The sequence below is a fragment of the Pseudophryne corroboree genome, chromosome 11 (assembly GCF_028390025.1).
Source record: "Pseudophryne corroboree isolate aPseCor3 chromosome 11, aPseCor3.hap2, whole genome shotgun sequence".
Lineage (NCBI taxonomy): Eukaryota > Metazoa > Chordata > Amphibia > Anura > Myobatrachidae > Pseudophryne > Pseudophryne corroboree.
Window position 1 is genome coordinate 181,311,607 of NC_086454.1, and position 21,036 is coordinate 181,332,642.

Consider the following 21,036-nt stretch of genomic DNA (forward strand, 5'->3'; position numbering starts at 1 on the left):
CTCAGCACTGGTCACAGATCATTCCATTGTCGCAGTCCTGGGCAACTCTGTGGTTGCAAATAATGGCTTCGGGAACTGAGACGCTGGCGCCATGTTTTCTGTGTATGGGATCGCAGTCGCAGGCTGAGACATGCCCCAAATACGGTTGTGACATACCTGCGTTTTTGCAACCACTCCCCATTACCGCCCACAAATGGTCCTTGCCTGTCAATCACTTTGCAAATAAATCCTTTTTGTGACTGTCGTTCCTAGTGAACCACTGCGCATGCACAGTGTGACTGTGATGCATGAGCAATCAGCCGATAATCGCTCAACACTGTAAATATCGGCATTGGTACAACTCTGAATCAGACCCTTAGTCTTTGCTAAGGACAGATCTCTCTCTGTGAAAGGTGTGAGTTGCCCCTGACGGGGCAATGGCACCTGAACTCCCACCCCTCATGGCCCCTTCTAGTGCCCCAAATTTTTGTGAGTTCCATAAGTGCGGAATACACTTGCTTGCACCTGTGAACACATCACAGCCTGGTAATTGGATTCCCTCCTAAGAGCATACTTGCCTACTTTTGAAAAAGCATTTCAGGGAGATGTGACAGTAACACCTATCAGCGTGGGCGCGTCCTGCTACATCTGAGAGGCGTGTCATGAAAATGACTTGCATCCAAATGTAAATGAGCCCCAAAGTCAGTAAGATCTATTTGTTGAAGAAAAGACACTGATATTTTGCAGGATTTGTTTGTGTATTGTGTTTTACAAGAGGTTCCATATACTGTAAGTGGCCATAGGGATCATTGTGCCTTGTAACCAATGCAGGGAAATGGCACTGAATGATCCCATTTGAATGTATGTACAGTATCTCTGATTTACTTTTCCCCCAAGAATGTAATAGCTGCATAATGGGGGTAAGGTACAATCAGGGGATATTGCTGGACTTTTCAGGGAGTGAGGGAGATTGCTGCTATTTCAGGGAGTCTCCTGCAGAATGAGGGAGGGTAGGCAACTATGCTTAAGAGTGTGCCAGCACTACCTATTCTCCCTGTGCTACCATGAGAGCAGGACTCTTGGAGGACAGTCTGAGTGAGAGGTTCCCAAATCTTCCCAAAACTCATTTTAAAATATAAATATAATTTATATACAATTTACATTATAGAAGCAATATACTTTAAATACTTTAAACTCAGCAACCAGTACATTATTTCCCTCTGAAATACATATTATCTCTCAGATGTGTAACAATATGTGTTCTCATGCCTTAGAACTTCAATAAGTAGTTTCCCTGGAAGGGTATGGTAGGGGATGGTATCGGGGTCCCAGCGCTTGGGATGCCGGCAGTCAAAATATCGTCATTGGCATCCTGATACTCAGGACCCCGTCACCTAGAAGGTAAATATGCCACACCTAATCCCCACCCTCCCTAACCCTACTTACACTCAGCCTGACCCTTACCTTCCCCCAGCCCCGCAGCCTAACCCTAGCCCTCCCTGGTGGTGCCTTACCCTAACCCCCCCTCCCCACAGCCTAAACCTAACCCTCTCTACCCCGCAGCCTAACCCTCCCCAGTGGTGCCTAACCTTAACCCTACCTCCCGGCAGCCTAACACTAACCTTCCCCCGCAACCTAACCTAACCTCCCCCCACAGCTTACCTCTGTGCAGTGCTGGCAGTGTCTCATTCAGGATTCTAGGTTTTGGGGTCCTGGCACCGTCATTTCGATCCATGTCGGGATCCCGGCGTCTGTATTCCGAACAGTGTCGCGATTCCGGCATCAGTATTCCAACTGCCGGAATCCCAAACACCGGGATCCTAACCGGATCCTGCCCTGTAGGCACTGTCAGCAAACCATGCCTCATTTCACCTTTTCTTTTTCTCGAGCTGTATTGTACTGTAGCAATACCTGCCTGGTGTACCTGCAGCTCACCTTTCCTGAAGCCCAGACCTCCTACCTGCTGGTGAGAAATGATGTGATCCAGGAGTTTCTCCGCAGTACAGGCAGACAACAAATATTAATTCTTATCTCTCCTCTGAATAACAGCCCATTGCTCATCATTTACGCCCGCAGCTATTAAAAATGTCCCGGATTTAAGATCCGTTTGCAAACAGCCCCAAAGATATAAGAAGAGAAATCTGTAGAAATTTATGATGTGTATAGAGAATATATTACACAATAGAGAAGCTTTACAGAAATATTTACAAGTGAGAAAGGTTACACAGAAAAATATCCCAGACCTTAAACATACAGTATGAATGATTTTTGCAGAAAATCATTATTTCAGTAGAGCTCAGATATATCATTGTACAATTGTAGAATAGTGTGTGCCCCTATTCTAGTCATGGAAAACAGACATTCCTGTCACGCCAGGACCTGGTGACTCTGCCACACGGAGCATCTTTTCCAATTAAAATGTGCATCTTATTCACATTAAATAAAACAACTGGGAGCAACAAAACTACATTCCTAGACTACACTGATCAATTTGATGCACAACATTTATATATGTGCGTGCGACTGAGTCTAAGGGGGTATCCAATTAGCTGCGATAACACGATACACGACTGCCGTTAAAGTTATTGCACCTATTATTTAAAAAAAAGGCTTATTGCTGATGTGTGTTCCAGGTTTTCAGCCTATCCTATTGAAATATCGCGAAAATAAGATTTTGAACCTAGCGGTAAATCTTTTTCTCCTAGTCCGTAGAGGATGCTGGGGACTCCGTAAGGACCATGGGGTATAGACGGGCTCCGCAGGAGACATGGGCACTCTAAATACTTTAGAATGGGTGTGCACTGGCTCCTCCCTCTATGCCCCTCCTCCAGACCTCAGTTATGAGAACTGTGCCCAGAGGAGACGGACAGTACGAGGAAAGGATTTTTGTTAATCCAAGGGCAAGATACATACCAGAAAAAGAAATAGAATAGAGGTATTGATGGCGCTGGACAGACCTGTGTGTGTGTGCACCCTGGGATTAGCTGCCACCTGGTAAGGAGGTAGCCAGCCTCCTCAAGCAACAGAACAATTGTAAAGAGTTACCAGGTGAGCGCTCAATGCCAATGATGGACACAGCAATAAAAATAAACTAATTTATTACAGAAACTGACAACATATAACACATTAAAATAAACAGGACCACACTACAATAATCATATAAAACTGAGGTTCCGGAAACCTCTAGCATGAACAATGGTAAGAACTAATCATAAGTACTCAGAAGGTAGTCATAATACCTAAGTTAAGAGATGAATCTCTAATAGCTTTTATCTGTAATTAATTACTCGCCCAAATGTAAAAGACACAAGAATATTTAGCACAAGGGTGTGGTTCGTTTTATCGACAGTGTCTAGGTCGACAATGTTTAGGTCGACCACTATAGGTCGACAGTCACTAGGTCGACATGGATGGAAGGTCGACAGGTTTCTAGGTCGACATGTGCTAGGTCGACAGGTCTAAAGGTCGACCTGAGGATTTTTATTTTTTTTGTGTCGTTTTCTTCGTAGAGTGACCGGGATCCCAAATTAGTGCACCGCGTCCCCTCGCATGGCTCGCTTCGCTCGCCATGCTTCGGGCATGGTGCCTTCGCTTCGCTCGGCACACTTTACCGTTCCAATCGTAGTCCACGTGGATCGTTAAGCATTAAAAAATAAAAAATAAATTTTTTTAAAAAAACTCATGTCGACCTTTAGACCTGTCGACCTAGCACATGTCGACCTAGAAACCCTGTCGACCTTCCATCCATGTCGACCTAGTGACTGTCGACCTATAGTGGTCGACCTAAACATTGTCGACCTAGACACTGTCGATCTTCAGACCGGATCCCTTAGCACAACCGTGCATATGGGTGTCCTCGAGGTGATATGAGTTCAATTCCAATATGGAAAGAGTTCATCGATTTCCAGATTTGGTAAATATATGAGCGGTGCAAATATTTAGGATTTGTGAAATAGCTGTTACTCACAGACTTGGCAGTTTTTCCTTTGCTGCACCGCAGTGGTGTATTAGTAGCCGCTCTTTATCACCCTGTGCACGGGTGAGACATCCGTCAGCGGCGGGACTCGTCAGCGGCGTAGTCCGTCTGCAGCGTAAGCGGGGAGCCGCTCTCTCCTCCGACAGAATGTGAGTACACCAGTGCAACGTTCTCCACCCCCAGTACTGATGGAGTAATGCTCACCAGGGTAAAACACAAGGCGTTCCCGGTGTGATAGAGGGGATTGAATAGTGCAGTCGCGCTGGAGGTTTAAGCAATTGGAATCAGCTGCTGGGAGGACACACTCCAATTCACACCGGGAACGCCTTGTGTTTTACCCTAGTGAGCAGGGTGAGCATTTACCCTGGTGAGCATTACAACATATAACACAAAAAATGTGTTATATGTTGTCAGTTTCTGTAATAAATTAGTTTATTTTTATTGCTGTGTCCATCATTGGCATTGAGCGCTCACCTGGTAACTCTTTACAAGATACATACCAGCCGACACCATCCACACCGTACAACTTGGAACATACAAACCAGTTAACAGTATGAAACAAAACAGCATCAGCCAGAGACTGATCAAAACTGTAACATAACCCTTATGTAAGCAATAACTATATACAAGTCTTGCAGAACTTCGTCCGCACTGGGACGGGCGCCCAGCATCCTCTACGGACTAGGAGAAAAAGATTTAACGGTAGGTTTAAAATCTTGTTATCTCTTATGTCCTAGAGGATGCTGGGGACTCCGTTAGGACCATGGGGATTATACCAAAGCTCCAGACCGGGCGGGAGAGTGCGGATGACTCTGCAGCACCGATTGAGCAAACATGAGGTCCTCCTCAGGCAAGGTATCAAACTTGTAGAATTTAGCAAAAGTGTTTGACCCCGACCAAGTCGCCGCTCGGCAAAGCTGCAATGCCGAGACGCCTCGGGCAGCCGCCCAAGAAGAGCCCACCTTCCTAGTGGAATGGGCCTTTACCGAATTTGGTAACGGCAATCCAGCCGTAGAATGAGCCTGCTGAATCGTATTACAGATCCAGTGAGCAATAGTCTGTTTAGAAGCTGGAGCGCCAACCTTGTTGGCTGCATACAGGACAAACAGTGCCTCTGTTTTCCTAACCCGAGTCGTCCTGGCTACATAAATTTTTAAGGCCCTGACTACATCAAGGGACTTGGAATCCTCCAAGTCACCCATAACCACAGGCACCACAATAGTTTGGTTCATATGAAAAGATGAAACCACCTTTGGCAAAAATTGAGGACGAGTCCTCAATTCTGCTCTATCCACATGGAAAATCAGATAGGGGCTCTTGTGAGACAAAGCCGCCAATTCGGACACCCGCCTTGCAGATGCCAAGGCCAACAACATGACCACCTTCCAAGTGAGAAATTTTAATTCAACTGTTTGAAGAGGCTCAAACCAGTGAGATTTTAGGAACTGTAACACCACGTTAAGGTCCCATGGTGCCACTGGGGGCACAAAAGGAGGTTGGATATGCAGCACTCCCTTTATAAAAGTCTGGACTTCTGGGAGAGAAGCCAATTCCTTCTGAAAGAAAATTGATAGGGCCGAAATCTGTACCTTAATGGAGCCTAACTTTAGGCCCATATCCACTCCTGTCTGTAGAAAGTGGAGAAAACGGCCCAGATGGAAATCCTCAGTAGGAACATTCTTGGCTTCACACCAAGATACATACTTCCTCCAGATGCGGTGATAATGTTTCGCCGTCACCTCCTTCCTAGCCTTAATCAGAGTAGAGATGACTTCCTCCGGAATACCCTTCCCCGCTAGGATTTGGTGTTCAACCGCCATGCCGTCAAACGTAACCGCGGTAAGTCTTGGAACACGCAGGGCCCCTGCTGCAACAGGTCTTCCCTGAGAGGAAGAGGCCACGGATCTTCTGTGAGCATTTCCTGAAGATCTGAATACCAGGCCCTTTGAGGCCAATCTGGAACAATGAGTATTGTCTGCACTCTTTTTCGTCTTATGATTCTCAGTATTTTTGAGATAAGCGGAAGAGGAGGGAATTCATAGACCGACTAAAACACCCATGGTGTCACCAGGGCGTCCACCGCTACTGCCTGAGGGTCCCTTGACCTGGCACAATACCTCCGAAGCTTCTTGTTGAGGCGTGACGCCATCATGTCTATTTGTGGAAGTCCCCACTGACTTGTTATCTCTGCAAAAACTTCCTGATGAAGTCCCCACTCTCCTGGATGGAGATCGTGCCTGCTGAGGAAATCTGCTTCCCAGTTGTCAACTCCCGGAATGAAGACCGCTGACAGAGCGCTTACGTGATTTTCCACCCAGCGAAGAATCCTGGTGGCTTCCGCCATTGCCACTCTGCTCCTTGTCCCGCCTTGGCGGTTTACATGAGCCACAGCTGTGACGTTGTCTGATTGAATCAGAACCGGTAGGTCGCGAAGCATATTCTCCTCTTGTCGTAGGCAGTTGTATATGGTCCTCAATTCCAGTACGTTGATGTGTAGACAAGCCTCCTGGCTTGACCATAGTCCCTGAAAATGTCTTCCTTGTGTGACTGCACCCCATCCTCAGAGGCTCGCGTCCGTGGTCACCAGAACCCAGTCTTGAATGCCGAACCTGCGACCCTCGAGAAGGTGAGCACTCTGCAGCCACCACAGGAGAGACACCCTGGCCCTGGGGGACAGGCTTATTTTCCGATGTATTTGAAGATGGGACCCCGACCACTTGTCTAGAAGGTCACACTGAAACGTCCTCGCATGGAACCTGCCGAAGGAGATGGCCTCGTAGGTCGCCACCATTTTTCCCAGTACTCGAGTGCATTGATGGACTGACACTCTTTTCAGTTTTAACAGGTCTCTGATCATGTTCTGGAGTTCCTGGGCTTTTTCCATTGGGAGAAAAACCCTCTTTAGTTCCGTGTCCAGAATCATGCCTAAGAAAGATAGCCGAGTCGTTGGAATCAACTGTGACTTTGGTAGATTTAGAATCCAGCCATGCTGTTGCAGCACTCTCAGGGAGAGCGACACGCTTTTCTGCAATTGATCTCTCGATCTCGCTTTTATCAAGAGATCGTCCAAGTACGGGATAATTGTGACTCCCTGTCTGCGCAGGAGCACCATCATTTCCGCCATTACTTTGGTAAAAGTCCTCGGGGCCGTGGACAGCCCAAACGGCAACGTCTGAAACTGGTAATGACAGTCCTGTACAGCGAATCTCAGGTACGCCTGATGAGGGGGATATATGGGGACATGAAGGTATGCATCCTTTATGTCTAGTGACACCATAAAATCCCCCCCTTCCAGGCTGGATATAACTGCCCGGAGCGATTCCATCTTGAATTTGAACTTTTTCAAGTACAGGTTTAGGGATTTTAAATTTAGAATGGGTCGGACCGAGCCATCCGGTTTCGGGACCACAAATAGGGTTGAATAGTACCCCTTCCCCTGTTGAACTAGGGGAACCTCAACAACCACTTGTTGTAGACACAGTTTTTGAATTGCAGCTAAAACTATCTCCCTTTCTGGGGAAGAAGCTGGTAAAGCCGATTTGAAAAACCGGCGAGGAGGCACGTCTTCGAATTCCAGCTTGTAGCCTTGAGATACAATTTCCATTGCCCAAGGATCCACGTCTGACTGAACCCAGACTTGGCTGAAGAGTCGAAGACGTGCCCCCTCCGGCGCGGACTACCTCAGTGGAGCCCCAGCGTCATGCGGTGGATTTAGTAGAAGCCGGGGAGGACTTCTGCTCCTGGGAACTAGCCGTAGCAGGCATTGTTTTCCCTCTACCCTTACCTCTGGCGAGGAAGGAAGAGCCCCGACCTCTTCTAGACTTATGCGAACGAAAGGACTGCATCTGATATTGTGGTGTTTCTTTTGCTGTGGGGGAACATAAGGTAAAAAAAGTAGATTTATCTGCGGTAGCTGTGGAAACCAGGTCCGCGAGACCTTCCCCAAATAAAACCTCACCCTTGTAAGGCAAAACTTCCATATGCCTCTTTGAGTCGGCATCACCCGTCCATTGGCGGGTCCACAGGGCTTGCCTAGCCGAAATCACCATGGCGTTGGCTCTCGAACCTAGCAGACCAACGTCTCTCTGAGCGTCTCTCATATATAAGACTGCATCTTTAATGTGACCTAAGGTCAACAAAATGGTATCCCTATCTAGGGTATCAATGTCAGCTGACAAGGTATCTGCCCAAGCTGCTACAGCACTACAAACCCAAGCCAACGCTATTGCCGGTCTGAGCAAGGCACCCGTATGTGTATAAATTGATTTTAAGGTAGTCTCCTGTCTGCGATCAGCAGGATCCTTGAGGGCTGCCATGTCTGGAGACGGTAGCGCCGCCTTTTTGGACAAGCGCGTTAAAGCCTTGTCCACCTTGGGTGAGGATTCCCACCGTAACCTGTCCTGTGCCGGGAAAGGATACGCCATAAGAATTCTCTTGGGAATCTGCAGTTTCTTGTCTGGAGTTTCCCAAGCTTTTTCAAATAACTCATTCAGCTCATGAGATGGGGGAAAGGTTACCTCAGGTTTCTTTTCCTTAAACATGCATACCCTCGTGTCAGGGACAGAGGGGTCCTCTGTGATATGCAAAACAGCTTTAATTGCCATAATCATATAATGAATACTTTTGGCCACCCTCGGGTGTAACCTCGCATCATCGTAGTCGACACTGGAGTCAGAATCCGTGTCGGTATCAGTGTCTGCTACTTGGGACAGTGGACATTTCTGAGACCATGAAGGGCCCTGTGACACAGTCAAAGCCATGGATTGACGCCCTGTTTTATCCCTGGACTCTGCTTTGTCCAATCTCTTATGTAATAAAGACACATTTGCATTTAAAACATTCCACATATCCAACCAATCAGGTGCTCCACCTTAGATGAGCCTTCCGCTTCAGACATGCCGACACACACGTACCGACACCCCCACACACTCCGGGATATATCTATATGGAGACAGTCCCCCAATAAGGCCCTTTGGAGAGTCAGAGAGAGAGTATGCCAGCACACACCCAGCACCACCGGACACTGGAATAAAAATAAGATTTTAAACCTACCGGTAAATCTATTTCTCCTAGTCCGTAGAGGATGCTGGGGACTCCGTAAGGACCATGGGGTATAGATGGGCTCCGCAGGAGACATGGGCACCTAAAAGAACTTTTCCTATGAGTGTGCACTGGCTCCTCCCTCTATGCCCCTCTTCCAGACCTCAGTTAGAGAACTGTGCCCAGAGGAGATGGACAACAATACGAGGGCAGGATTTTATAAATTCAAGGGCAAGATTCCTACCAGCCCACACCAATCATACCATGTAACCTGGAACATACATAACCAGTTAACAGTATGAACAAACAACAGTAACGGTCCAAGCCCGATTCCAACTGTAACATAACCCTTATGTAAGCAACAACTATATACAAGTCTTGCAGAGTTTCCGCACTGGGACGGGCGCCCAGCATCCTCTACGGACTAGGAGAAATAGATTTACCGGTAGGTTTAAAATCTTATTTTCTCTTACGTCATAGAGGATGCTGTGGACTCCGTAAGGACCATGGGGTTTATACCAAAGCTCCCAATCGGGCGGGAGAGTGCGTATGACTCTGCAGCACCGACTGAGCAAATGCTAGGTCCTCATCAGCCAGGGTATCAAACTTGTAGAATTTAGCAAAAGTGTTTGACCCCGACCAAGTTGCTGCTCGGCAAAGCTGTAATGCCGAGACGCCCCGGGAAGCCGCCCAAGAAGAGCCCACCTTCCTAGTGGAATGGGCCTTAACCGAATGCGGTAACGGCAATCCAGCCGTAGAATGAACCTGCTGAATCGTGTTACAGATCCAGCAAGCAATAGTCTGCTTCGAAGCAGGCGCGCCAATCTTGTTGGCAGCATACAGGACAAACAGAGCCTCTGTTTTCCTAATTGTAGCCGTCCTGGCTACATAAATCCTCAAGGCCCTGACTACATCCAGGGACCTGGAATCCTCCAAGTCACTCGTAGCCACAGGCACCACAATGGGTTGGTTCAAATGGAATGAAGAAACCACCTTAGGCAAAAATTGAGGGCGTGTCCTCCATTCCGCTCTATCAACATGAAAAATCAAGTAGGGGCTCTTGTGAGACAAGGCCGCCAATTCTGACACTCGCCTTGCAGATGCTAAGGCCAACAACATGACCACCTTCCAGGTAAGAAATTTCAACTCAACCTTGTTAAGTGGTTCAAACCAGTGTGATTTTATGAACTGCAACAAAAGGAGGCTGGATGTGTAGCACTCCCTTTACAAAAGTCTGGACTTCTGGAAGAGAAGCCAATTCCTTCTGAAAGAATATCGAGAGGGCCGAAATCTGTACCTTAACAGAGCCTAATTTCAGGCCCATATCCACTCCTGTCTGTAGGAAGTGGAGAAAACGACCCAAATGGAAATCTTCCGTAGGGGCGTTCTTGGTTTCACACCAAGACACATATTTTCGCCAGATACGGTGATAATGCTTTACCGTCACCTCCTTTCTAGCCTTTATTAGAGTAGGGATGACCTCCTCCGGAATCCCCTTCTCAGCTAGGATCCGGCGTTCAACCGCCTTGCCGTCAAACGTAACCGTGGTAAGTCTTGGAACACGCAGGGACCCTGCTGCAACAGGTCCTCCCTTAGAGGAAGGGATCTCCTGTGAGCATCTCCTGAAGATCTGAGTACCAGGCCCTTCGAGGCCAGTCTGGAACAATGAGTATTGTCTGTACTCTTTTTCGCCTTATGATCCTCAACACCTTTGTGATGAGAGGAAGAGGAGGAAACACGTAGACCGATTGGAACACCCATGGCGTTACCAGGGCGTCTACAGCTACTGCCTGAGGGTCCCGGGACCTGGCACAATACCTCCAAAGCTTCTTGTTGAGGCGAGACGCCATCATGTCTATTTGAGGAACTCCCCAAAGACCCGTTATCACTGCAAAGACTTCTTGATGAAGTCCCCACTCTCCTGGATGGAGATCGTGTCTGCTGAGGAAGTCTGCTTCCCAGTTGTCCACTCCCGGAATGAAGACAGCTGACAGAGCGCTTACGTGATTTTCCGCCCAGTGAAGAATCCTGGTTGCTTCCGCCATCGCGGCTCTGCTTCTTGTCCCGCCTTGGCGGTTCACATGAGCCACTGCTGTGACATTGTCTGATTGAATCAGAACCGGTAGGCTGCGAAGAAGACTCTCCGCTTGTCGAAGGCCATTGTATATGGCTCTTAGCTCCAACACATTGATGTGTAGACAGGACTCCTGGTCTGACCACAGTCCCTGAAAATTTCTTCCTTGGGTGACTGCTCCCCATCCTCGGAGGCTCGCGTCTGTGGTTACCAGGATCCAGTCCTGAATTCCGAACCTGCGACCCTCCAGAAGGTGATCCCTTTGCAGCCACCATAGAAGAGACACCCTGGCCCCGGGGGACAGTGTTATTTTCCGATGTAAATGTAGATGGGACCCGGACAATTTGTCCAGAAGGTCCCATTGAAACGTCCTTGCATGGAACCTGCCGAAGGGGATGGCCTCGTAGGCTGCCACCATTTTCCCCAGAACACGAGTGCATTGATGAACTGACACTCTTTTTGGCTTTTAGCATGTCTCTGACCATGTTCTGGATGTCCTGGGCTTTTTCCAACGTGAGAAAAACCTTCTTTTGTTCCGTATCCAGTATCATACCTAGGAACGTTAGTCGAGTTGTCGGAATCAACTGTGACTTCGGTAGATTTAGAATCCAACCGTGTTGCTGGAGCACTCTCAGAGAGAGTGTCACATTGCTCAGCAATTGCTCTCTTGATCTCGCCTTTATCAGGAGATCGTCCAAGTATGGGATAATTGTGACTCCATGCTTGCGCAGGACCACCATCATTTCCGCCATTATCTTTGTGAAAATCCTTGGGGCCGTGGAAAGCCCAAACGGCAACGTCTGAAATTGGAAATGACAATTCTGTACAGCGAATCTCAGGTACTCCTGATGGGAAGGATATATGGGGACATGAAGGTAAGCATCCTTTATGTCCAGTGACACCATAAACTCCCCCTCCTCCATGCTGGCTATTATCGCCCTGAGCGATTCCATCTTGAATTTGAATCTTTTCATGTACAGGTTTAGGGATTTTAGATTCAAAATAGGTCTGACCGAACCATCCGGTTTCGGGACCACAAAGAGGGTTGAATAGTACCCTCTTCCCTGTTGGTTCAAGGGAACCCTGATAATTACTTGCTGTTGACACAGCGTTTGAATTGCAGCTAACACTACATCCCTGTCTGGGGTAGAAGCTGGTAAGGCCGACTTGAAAAATCGGCGTGGGGGCACCTCTTCGAATTCCAGTTTGTAGCCTTGGGAAACTATTTCCAACACCCAAGTATTCAGGTCTGAGCTGACCCAGACCTGGCTGAAGAGTCGAAGACGAGCCCCCACCGGTGCGGACTCCCGCAGGGGAGCCCCAGCGTCATGCAGTGGGTTTTGTAGAAGCCGGGGAGGACTTCTGTTCCTGGGCACCAGCCGAAGCAGGTGTTCTTTTCCCTCTACCCTTACCTCTGGCAAGGAAGGAGGATCCCCGACCTCTTCTGGACTTTTGTGACCGAAAGGACTGCATCTGATATGTTGGAGTTTTCTTCTGCTGTTGGGGAATAAACGGTAAAAAGTTAGATTTACCTGCGGTAGCTGTGGAAACCAGGTCCGCCAGCCCATCCCCAAACAACACGTCTCCCCTATAGGGTAGAACCTCCATATGCTTTTTCGAATCCGCAACACCCGTCCACTGGCGGGTCCATAAGGATCTTCTCGCTGAAATAGCCATGGCATTGGCTCTGGATGCCAGTAATCCAATGTCGCTTTGAGCGTCTCTCATATACAAGACTGCGTCTTTGATAAGGGCTAGAATTAACAAAACAGTATCTCTATCCATGGTATCAAGGTCAGCCGACAGGTTATCTGTCCAGGCTGAAACTGCGCTACATACCCATGCCAACGCAATTGTCGGTCTTAGCAAAGCTCCAGTATGTGAATAAATAGACTTTAAAGTAGTCTCCTACCTGCGATCCACAGGATCCTTGAGGGCCGCTGTGTCTGGAGACGGTAGCGCCACTTTCTTTGACAGGCGCGTTAAAGCCTTGTCCACAGTGGGAGGGGATTCCCAACATACCCTGTGTAGGGAAGGGGTATGCCATATTAATTCTTTTGGGAATCTGCGGTCTCTTATCCGGATTCTCCCAAGCTTTTTCAAAAAACTCATTAAGTTCATGAGATGGGGGAAAGTTTATCTGTTTCTTTCCCTTAAACATGTGTACCCTCGTGTCAGGAACAGAGGGTTCATCAGCAATATGCAACACATCTCTTATTGCTATAATCATACACTGAATGCTCTTTGTCACCTTAGGTTGCAATTTAGCTTCATCATAGTCGACACTGGAATCAGAGTCCGTGTCAGTAGTTGTGTCCACAATTTTTGCCAAGGGACGCTTTTGAGTCCCCGACGGGCCCTGTAAGTCAGTCCAATCCGAGGATTGACCCACTGACGCCTCCCCGGATTCAGCCTTATCTAGCCTCTTATGTAAAGATGTCACACTTGCATTCAACATATGCCACATGTCCATCCATTCGTGAGTCGGCACTACCGACGGGGACACACCACTCATCTGCTCTACTCCTCCTTGGAGAAGCCTTCCGCTTCAGACATGTCGACACGCACGTACCGACCCCCACACACACAGGGATATACCTATAAGGGGACAAAACCCCAACCAGGCCCTTAGGAGAGACAGAGAGAGAGTTGCCAGCACACACCCAGCGCCCAAATGACACTGGAAAAAACAGATAGCGCTTTTAGATTATATATACAGTATATATCCAATTTCCCACTCACTGCGCGCCAATGTGCCCCCCCTTTCTTTTTTCCAACCTCTGAAGCGTTCAGCAGGGGAGAGTCCGGGGAGCCAGCGTTTCTCATGCAGCTCTGTGGAGAAAATGGCGCTGGTTAGTGCTGAGGGATCAAGCTCCGCCCCCCCAGCGGCGGGCTTCAGTCCCTCTTCAATTTTCACAAAAATGGCGGGGGATCATCTATTTGCTGCCTCCGCAGCCTAATAGCACCTTATTGCCCAAAAACGAGGTTTATTGCTGCCCAGGGCGCCCCCCCTGCGCCCTACACCCATCAGTGCTGTCTGTGTGTTGTGTATGGGAGCAATGGCGCGCAGCTTACCGCTGCGCGCCTTACCTCATGAAGATCTGAAGTCTTCTGCCGCCTGAGATGTCTTCTTGTTTCTCATACTCACCCGGCTTCTATCTTCCGGCATCTGTGAGGAGGACGGCGGCGTGGCTCCGGGACTAACCCCAGGGTGAGACCTGTGTTCCGACTCCCTCTGGAGCTAATGGTGTCCAGTAGCCTAAGAAGCAGAGCCTATCAGTTAAGTAGGTCTGCTTCTCTCCCCTCAGTCCCACGATGCAGGGAGCCTGTTGCCAACAGGACTCCCTGAAAATAAAAAACCTAACAAAATTCTATTTCCACAGAAAACTCAGGAGAGCCCTCTGCAGTGTACCCTTCTCCTCTGGGCACATAATCTAACTGAGGTCTGGAGGAGGGGCATAGAGGGAGGAGCCAGTGCACACCCATAGGAAAAGTTATTTTAGGTGCCCATGTCTCCTGCGGAGCCCGTCTATACCCCATGGTCCTTACGGAGTCCCCAGCATCCTCTAGGACGTAAGAGAAATCCCAGTTAGTACAGCGCTTTTATATAAATATATATAATTACACCCACTGCGCCAATTAAATGTGCCCCCCCCCTCTTTTTTGCCCTCTGTAACCGAGTTCAGCAGGGTAGAGTCCGGGGAGCCAGCTTCTCTGCAGTGTTCTGTGGAGAAAATGGCGCTGGTTAGTGCTGGAGGATCAAGCTACGCCCCCTCAGCGGCGGGCTTCGGTCCCGCTCAAATTATTTATACTGGCGGTTTTTTTTTAATATACCGCCTCCGCAGTATCTAATCTATATGCCAGTGTCCCTTGAGGTTAATATTGCTGTCCAGGGCACCCAACCCCCCTGCGCCCTGCACCCTTACAGTGCCCGCTGTGTGTGTATGTGTGGGAGCAATGAAGATCTGAAGTCTTCTGCCGCCTTTGAAGTCTTCTTTCTTCTTAATACTCACCTGGCTTCTATCTTCCGGCTCTGTGAGGAGGACGGCGGCGCGGCTCCGGAACGAACGGCGAGGGTGAGACCTGCGTTCCGACCCTCTGGAGCTAATGGTGTCCAGTAGCCTAAGAAGCAGAGCCTATCATTTAAGTAGGTCTGCTTCTCTCCCATCAGTCCCACGATGCAGGGAGCCTGTTGCCAGCAGCGCTCCCTGAAAATAAAAATAAGAATTTACTTACCGATAATTCTATTTCTCGTAGTCCGTAGTGGATGCTGGGGACTCCGTCAGGACCATGGGGAATAGCGGCTCCGCAGGAGACAGGGCACAAAAGTAAAAGCTTTAGGATCAGGTGGTGTGCACTGGCTCCTCCCCCTATGACCCTCCTCCAAGCCTCAGTTAGGATACTGTGCCCGGACGAGCGTACACAATAAGGAAGGATTTTGAATCCCGGGTAAGACTCATACCAGCCACACCAATCACACTGTACAACCTGTGATCTGAACCCAGTTAACAGCATGATAACAGCGGAGCCTCTGAAAAGATGGCTCACAACAATAATAACCCGATTTTTGTAACAATAACTATGTACAAGTATTGCAGACAATCCGCACTTGGGATGGGCGCCCAGCATCCACTACGGACTACGAGAAATAGAATTATCGGTAAGTAAATTCTTATTTTCTCTGACGTCCTAAGTGGATGCTGGGGACTCCGTCAGGACCATGGGGATTATACCAAAGCTCCCAAACGGGCGGGAGAGTGCGGATGACTCTGCAGCACCGAGTGAGAGAACTCCAGGTCCTCCTCAGCCAGGGTGTGCCCGTGACCAAGTAGCAGCTCGGCAAAGTTGTAAAGCCGAGACCCCTCGGGCAGCCGCCCAAGATGAGCCCACCTTCCTTGTGGAATGGGCATTTACATATTTTGGCTGTGGCAGGCCTGCCACAGAATGTGCAAGCTGAATTGTACTACACATCCAACTAGCAATCGTCTGCTTAGAAGCAAGAGCACCCAGTTTGTTGGGTGCATACAGGATAACAGCAAGTCAGTTTTCCTGACTCCAGCCGTCCTGGAAACCTATATTTTCAGGGCCCTGACAACATCTAGCAACTTGGAGTCCTCCAAGTCCCTAGTAGCCGCAGGTACCACAATAAGCTGGTTCAGGTGAAACGCTGACACCACCTTAGGGAGAAACTGGGGACGAGTCCGCAGCTCTGCCCTGTCCGAATGGACAATCAGATATGGGCTTTTGTTAAACAAAGCCGCCAATTCTGACACTCGCCTGGCCGAGGCCAGGGCCAACATCATGGTCACTTTCCATGTGAGATATTTCAAATCCACAGATTTGAGCGGTTTAAACCAATGTGATTTGAGGAATCCCAGAACTACGTTGAGATCCCACAGTGCCACTGGAGGCACAAAAGGGGGTTGTATATGCTAGAGATGAGCGCCGGAAATTTTTCGGGTTTTGTGTTTTGGTTTTGGGTTCGGTTCCGCGGCCGTGTTTTGGGTTCGACCGCGTTTTGGCAAAACCTCACCGAATTTTTTTTGTCGGATTCGGGTGTGTTTTGGATTCGGGTGTTTTTTTCAAAAAAACCCTAAAAAACAGCTTAAATCATAGAATTTGGGGGTCATTTTGATCCCAAAGTATTATTAACCTCAAAAACCATAATTTACACTCATTTTCAGTCTATTCTGAATACCTCACACCTCACAATATTATTTTTAGTCCTAAAATTTGCACCGAGGTCGCTGTGTGAGTAAGATAAGCGACCCTAGTGGCCGACACAAACACCGGGCCCATCTAGGAGTGGCACTGCAGTGTCACGCAGGATGGCCCTTCCAAAAAACCCTCCCCAAACAGCACATGACGCAAAGAAAAAAAGAGGCGCAATGAGGTAGCTGACTGTGTGAGTAAGATAAGCAACCCTAGTGGCCGACACAAACACCGGGCCCATCTAGGAGTGGCACTGCAGTGTCACGCAGGATGACCCTTCCAAAAAACCCTCCCCAAACAGCACATGACGCAAAGAAAAAAAGAGGCGCAATGAGGTAGCTGACTGTGTGAGTAAGATAAGCGACCCTAGTGGCCGACACAAACACCGGGCCCATCTAGGAGTGGCACTGCAGTGTCACGCAGGATGGCCCTTCCAAAAAACCCTCCCCTAACAGCACATGACGCAAAGAAAAAAAGAGGCGCAATGAGGTAGCTGACTGTGTGAGTAAGATAAGCGACCCTAGTGGCCGACACAAACACCGGGCCCATCTAGGAGTGGCACTGCAGTGTCACGCAGGATGGCCCTTCCAAAAAACCCTCCCCAAACAGCACATGACGCAAAGAAAAAAAGAGGCGCAATGAGGTAGCTGACTGTGTGAGTAAGATAAGCGACCCTAGTGGCCGACACAAACACCGGGCCCATCTAGGAGTGGCACTGCAGTGTCACGCAGGATGGCCCTTCCAAAAAACACTCCCCAAACAGCACATGACGCAAAGAAAAAAAGAGGCGCAATGAGGTAGCTGACTGTGTGAGTAAGATAAGCGACCCTAGTGGCCGACACAAACACCGGGCCCATCTAGGAGTGGCACTGCAGTGTCACGCAGGATGGCCCTTCCAAAAAAAACCTCCCCAAACAGCACATGACGCAAAGAAAAAAAGAGGCGCAATGAGGTAGCTGACTGTGTGAGTAAGATAAGCGACCCTAGTGGCCGACACAAACACCGGGCCCATCTAGGAGTGGCACTGCAGTGTCACGCAGGATGGCCCTTCCAAAAAACCCTCCCCAAACAGCACATGACGCAAAGAAAAATTAAAGAAAAAAGAGGTGCAAGATGGAATTGTCCTTGGGCCCTCCCACCCACCCTTATGTTGTATAAACAGGACATGCACACTTTAACCAACCCATCATTTCAGTGACAGGGTCTGCCACACGACTGTGACTGAAATGACGGGTTGGTTTGGACCCCCACCAAAAAAGAAGCAATTAATCTCTCCTTGCACAAACTGGCTCTACAGAGGCAAGATGTCCACCTCATCATCATCCTCCGATATATCACCGTGTACATCCCCCTCCTCACAGATTATCAATTCGTCCCCACTGGAATCCACCATCTCAGCTCCCTGTGTACTTTGTGGAGGCAATTGCTGCTGGTCAATGTCTCCACGGAGGAATTGATTATAATTCATTTTAATGAACATCATCTTCTCCACATTTTCTGGATGTAACCTCGTACGCCGATTGCTGACAAGGTGAGCGGCGGCACTAAACACTCTTTCGGAGTACACACTTGTGGGAGGGCAACTTAGGTAGAATAAAGCCAGTTTGTGCAAGGGCCTCCAAATTGCCTCTTTTTCCTGCCAGTATAAGTACGGACTGTGTGACGTGCCTACTTGGATGCGGTCACTCATATAATCCTCCACCATTCTTTCAATGGTGAGAGAATCATATGTAGTGACAGTAGACGACATGTCCGTAATCGTTGTCAGGTCCTTCAGTCCGGACCAGATGTCAGCATCAGCAGTCGCTCCAGACTGCCCTGCATCACCGCCAGCGGGTGGGCTCGGAATTCTGAGCCTTTTCCTCGCACCCCCAGTTGCGGGAGAATGTGAAGGAGGAGATGTTGACAGGTCGCGTTCCGCTTGACTTGACAATTTTGTCACCAGCAGGTCTTTCAACCCCAGCAGACTTGTGTCTGCCGGAAAGATAGATCCAAGGTAGGCTTTAAATCTAGGATCGAGCACGGTGGCCAAAATGTAGTGCTCTGATTTCAACAGATTGACCACCCGTGAATCCTTGTTAAGCGAATTAAGGGCTCCATCCACAAGTCCCACATGCCTAGCGGAATCGCTCCGTGTTAGCTCCTCCTTCAATGTCTCCAGCTTCTTCTGCAAAAGCCTGATGAGGGGAATGACCTGACTCAGGCTGGCAGTGTCTGAACTGACTTCACGTGTGGCAAGTTCAAAGGGCATCAGAACCTTGCACAACGTTGAAATCATTCTCCACTGCGCTTGAGACAGGTGCATTCCACCTCCTATATCGTGCTCAATTGTATAGGCTTGAATGGCCTTTTGCTGCTCCTCCAACCTCTGAAGCATATAGAGGGTTGAATTCCACCTCGTTACCACTTCTTGCTTCAGATGATGGCAGGGCAGGTTCAGTAGTTTTTGGTGGTGCTCCAGTCTTCTGTACGTGGTGCCTGTACGCCGAAAGTGTCCCGCAATTCTTCTGGCCACCGACAGCATCTCTTGCACGCCCCTGTCGTTTTTAAAAAAATTCTGCACCACCAAATTCAAGGTATGTGCAAAACATGGGACGTGCTGGAATTTGCCCATATTTAATGCACACACAATATTGCTGGCGTTGTCCGATGCCACAAATCCACAGGAGAGTCCAATTGGGGTAAGCCATTCCGCGATGATCTTCCTCAGTTGCCGTAAGAGGTTTTCAGCTGTGTGCGTATTCTGGAAAGCGGTGATACAAAGCGTAGCCTGCCTAGGAAAGAGTTGGCGTTTGCGAGATGCTGCTACTGGTGCCGCCGCTGCTGTTCTTGTGGCGGGAGTCCATACATCTACCCAGTGGGCTGTCACAGTCATATAGTCCTGACCCTGCCCTGCTCCACTTGTCCACATGTCCGTGGTTAAGTGGACATTGGGTACAACTGCATTTTTTAGGACACTGGTGAGTCTTTTTCTGACGTCCGTGTACATTCTCGGTATCGCCTGCCTAGAGAAGTGGAACCTAGATGGTATTTGGTAACGGGGGCACACTGCCTCAATAAATTGTCTAGTTCCCTGTGAACTAACGGCGGATACCGGACGCACGTCTAACACCAACATAGTTGTCAAGGCCTCAGTTATCCGCTTTGCAGCAGGATGACTGCTGTGATATTTCATCTTCCTCGCAAAGGACTGTTGGACAGTCAATTGCTTACTGGAAGTAGTACAAGTGGGCTTACGACTTCCCCTCTGGGATGACCATCGACTCCCAGCAGCAACAACAGCAGCGCCAGCAGCAGTAGGCGTTACACGCAAGGATGCATCGGAGGAATCCCAGGCAGGAGAGGACTCGTCAGAATTGCCAGTGACATGGCCTGCAGGACTATTGGCATTCCTGGGGAAGGAGGAAATTGACACTGAGGGAGTTGGTGGGGTGGTTTGCGTGAGCTTGGTTACAAGAGGAAGGGATTTACTGGTCAGTGGACTGCTTCCGCTGTCGCCCAAAGTTTTTGAACTTGTCACTGACTTATTATGAATGCGCTGCAGGTGACGTATAAGGGAGGATGTTCCGAGGTGGTTAACGTCCTTACCCCTACTTATTACAGCTTGACAAAGGCAACACACGGCTTGACACCTGTTGTCCGCTTTTCTGTTGAAATACCTCCACACTGAAGAGCTGATTTTTTTGGTATTTTCACCAGGCATGTCAACGGCCATATTCCTCCCACGGACAACAGGTGTCTCCCCGGGTGCCTGACTTAAACAAACCACCTCACCATCAGAATCCTCCTGGTCAATTTCCTCCCCAGCGCCAGCAACACCCATATCCTCCTCATCCTGGTGTACTTCAACATCTTCATCTTCAATCTGACTATCAGGAACTGGACTGCGGGTGCTCCTTCCAGCACTTGCAGGGGGTGTGCAAATGGTGGAAGGCGCATGCTCTTCACGTGCAGTGTTGGGAAGGTCAGGCATCGCAACCGACACAATTGGACTCTCCTTGTGGATTTGGGATTTCGAAGAACGCACAGTTCTTTGCGGTGCTTTTGCCAGCTTGAGTCTTTTCAGTTTTCTAGCGAGAGGCTGAGTGCTTCCATCCTCATGTGAAGCTGAACCACTAGCCATGAACATAGGCCAGGGCCTCAGCCGTTCCTTGCCACTCCGTGTGGTAAATGGCATATTGGCAAGTTTACGCTTCTCCTCCGACAATTTTATTTTAGGTTTTGGAGTCCTTTTTTTACTGATATTTGGTGTTTT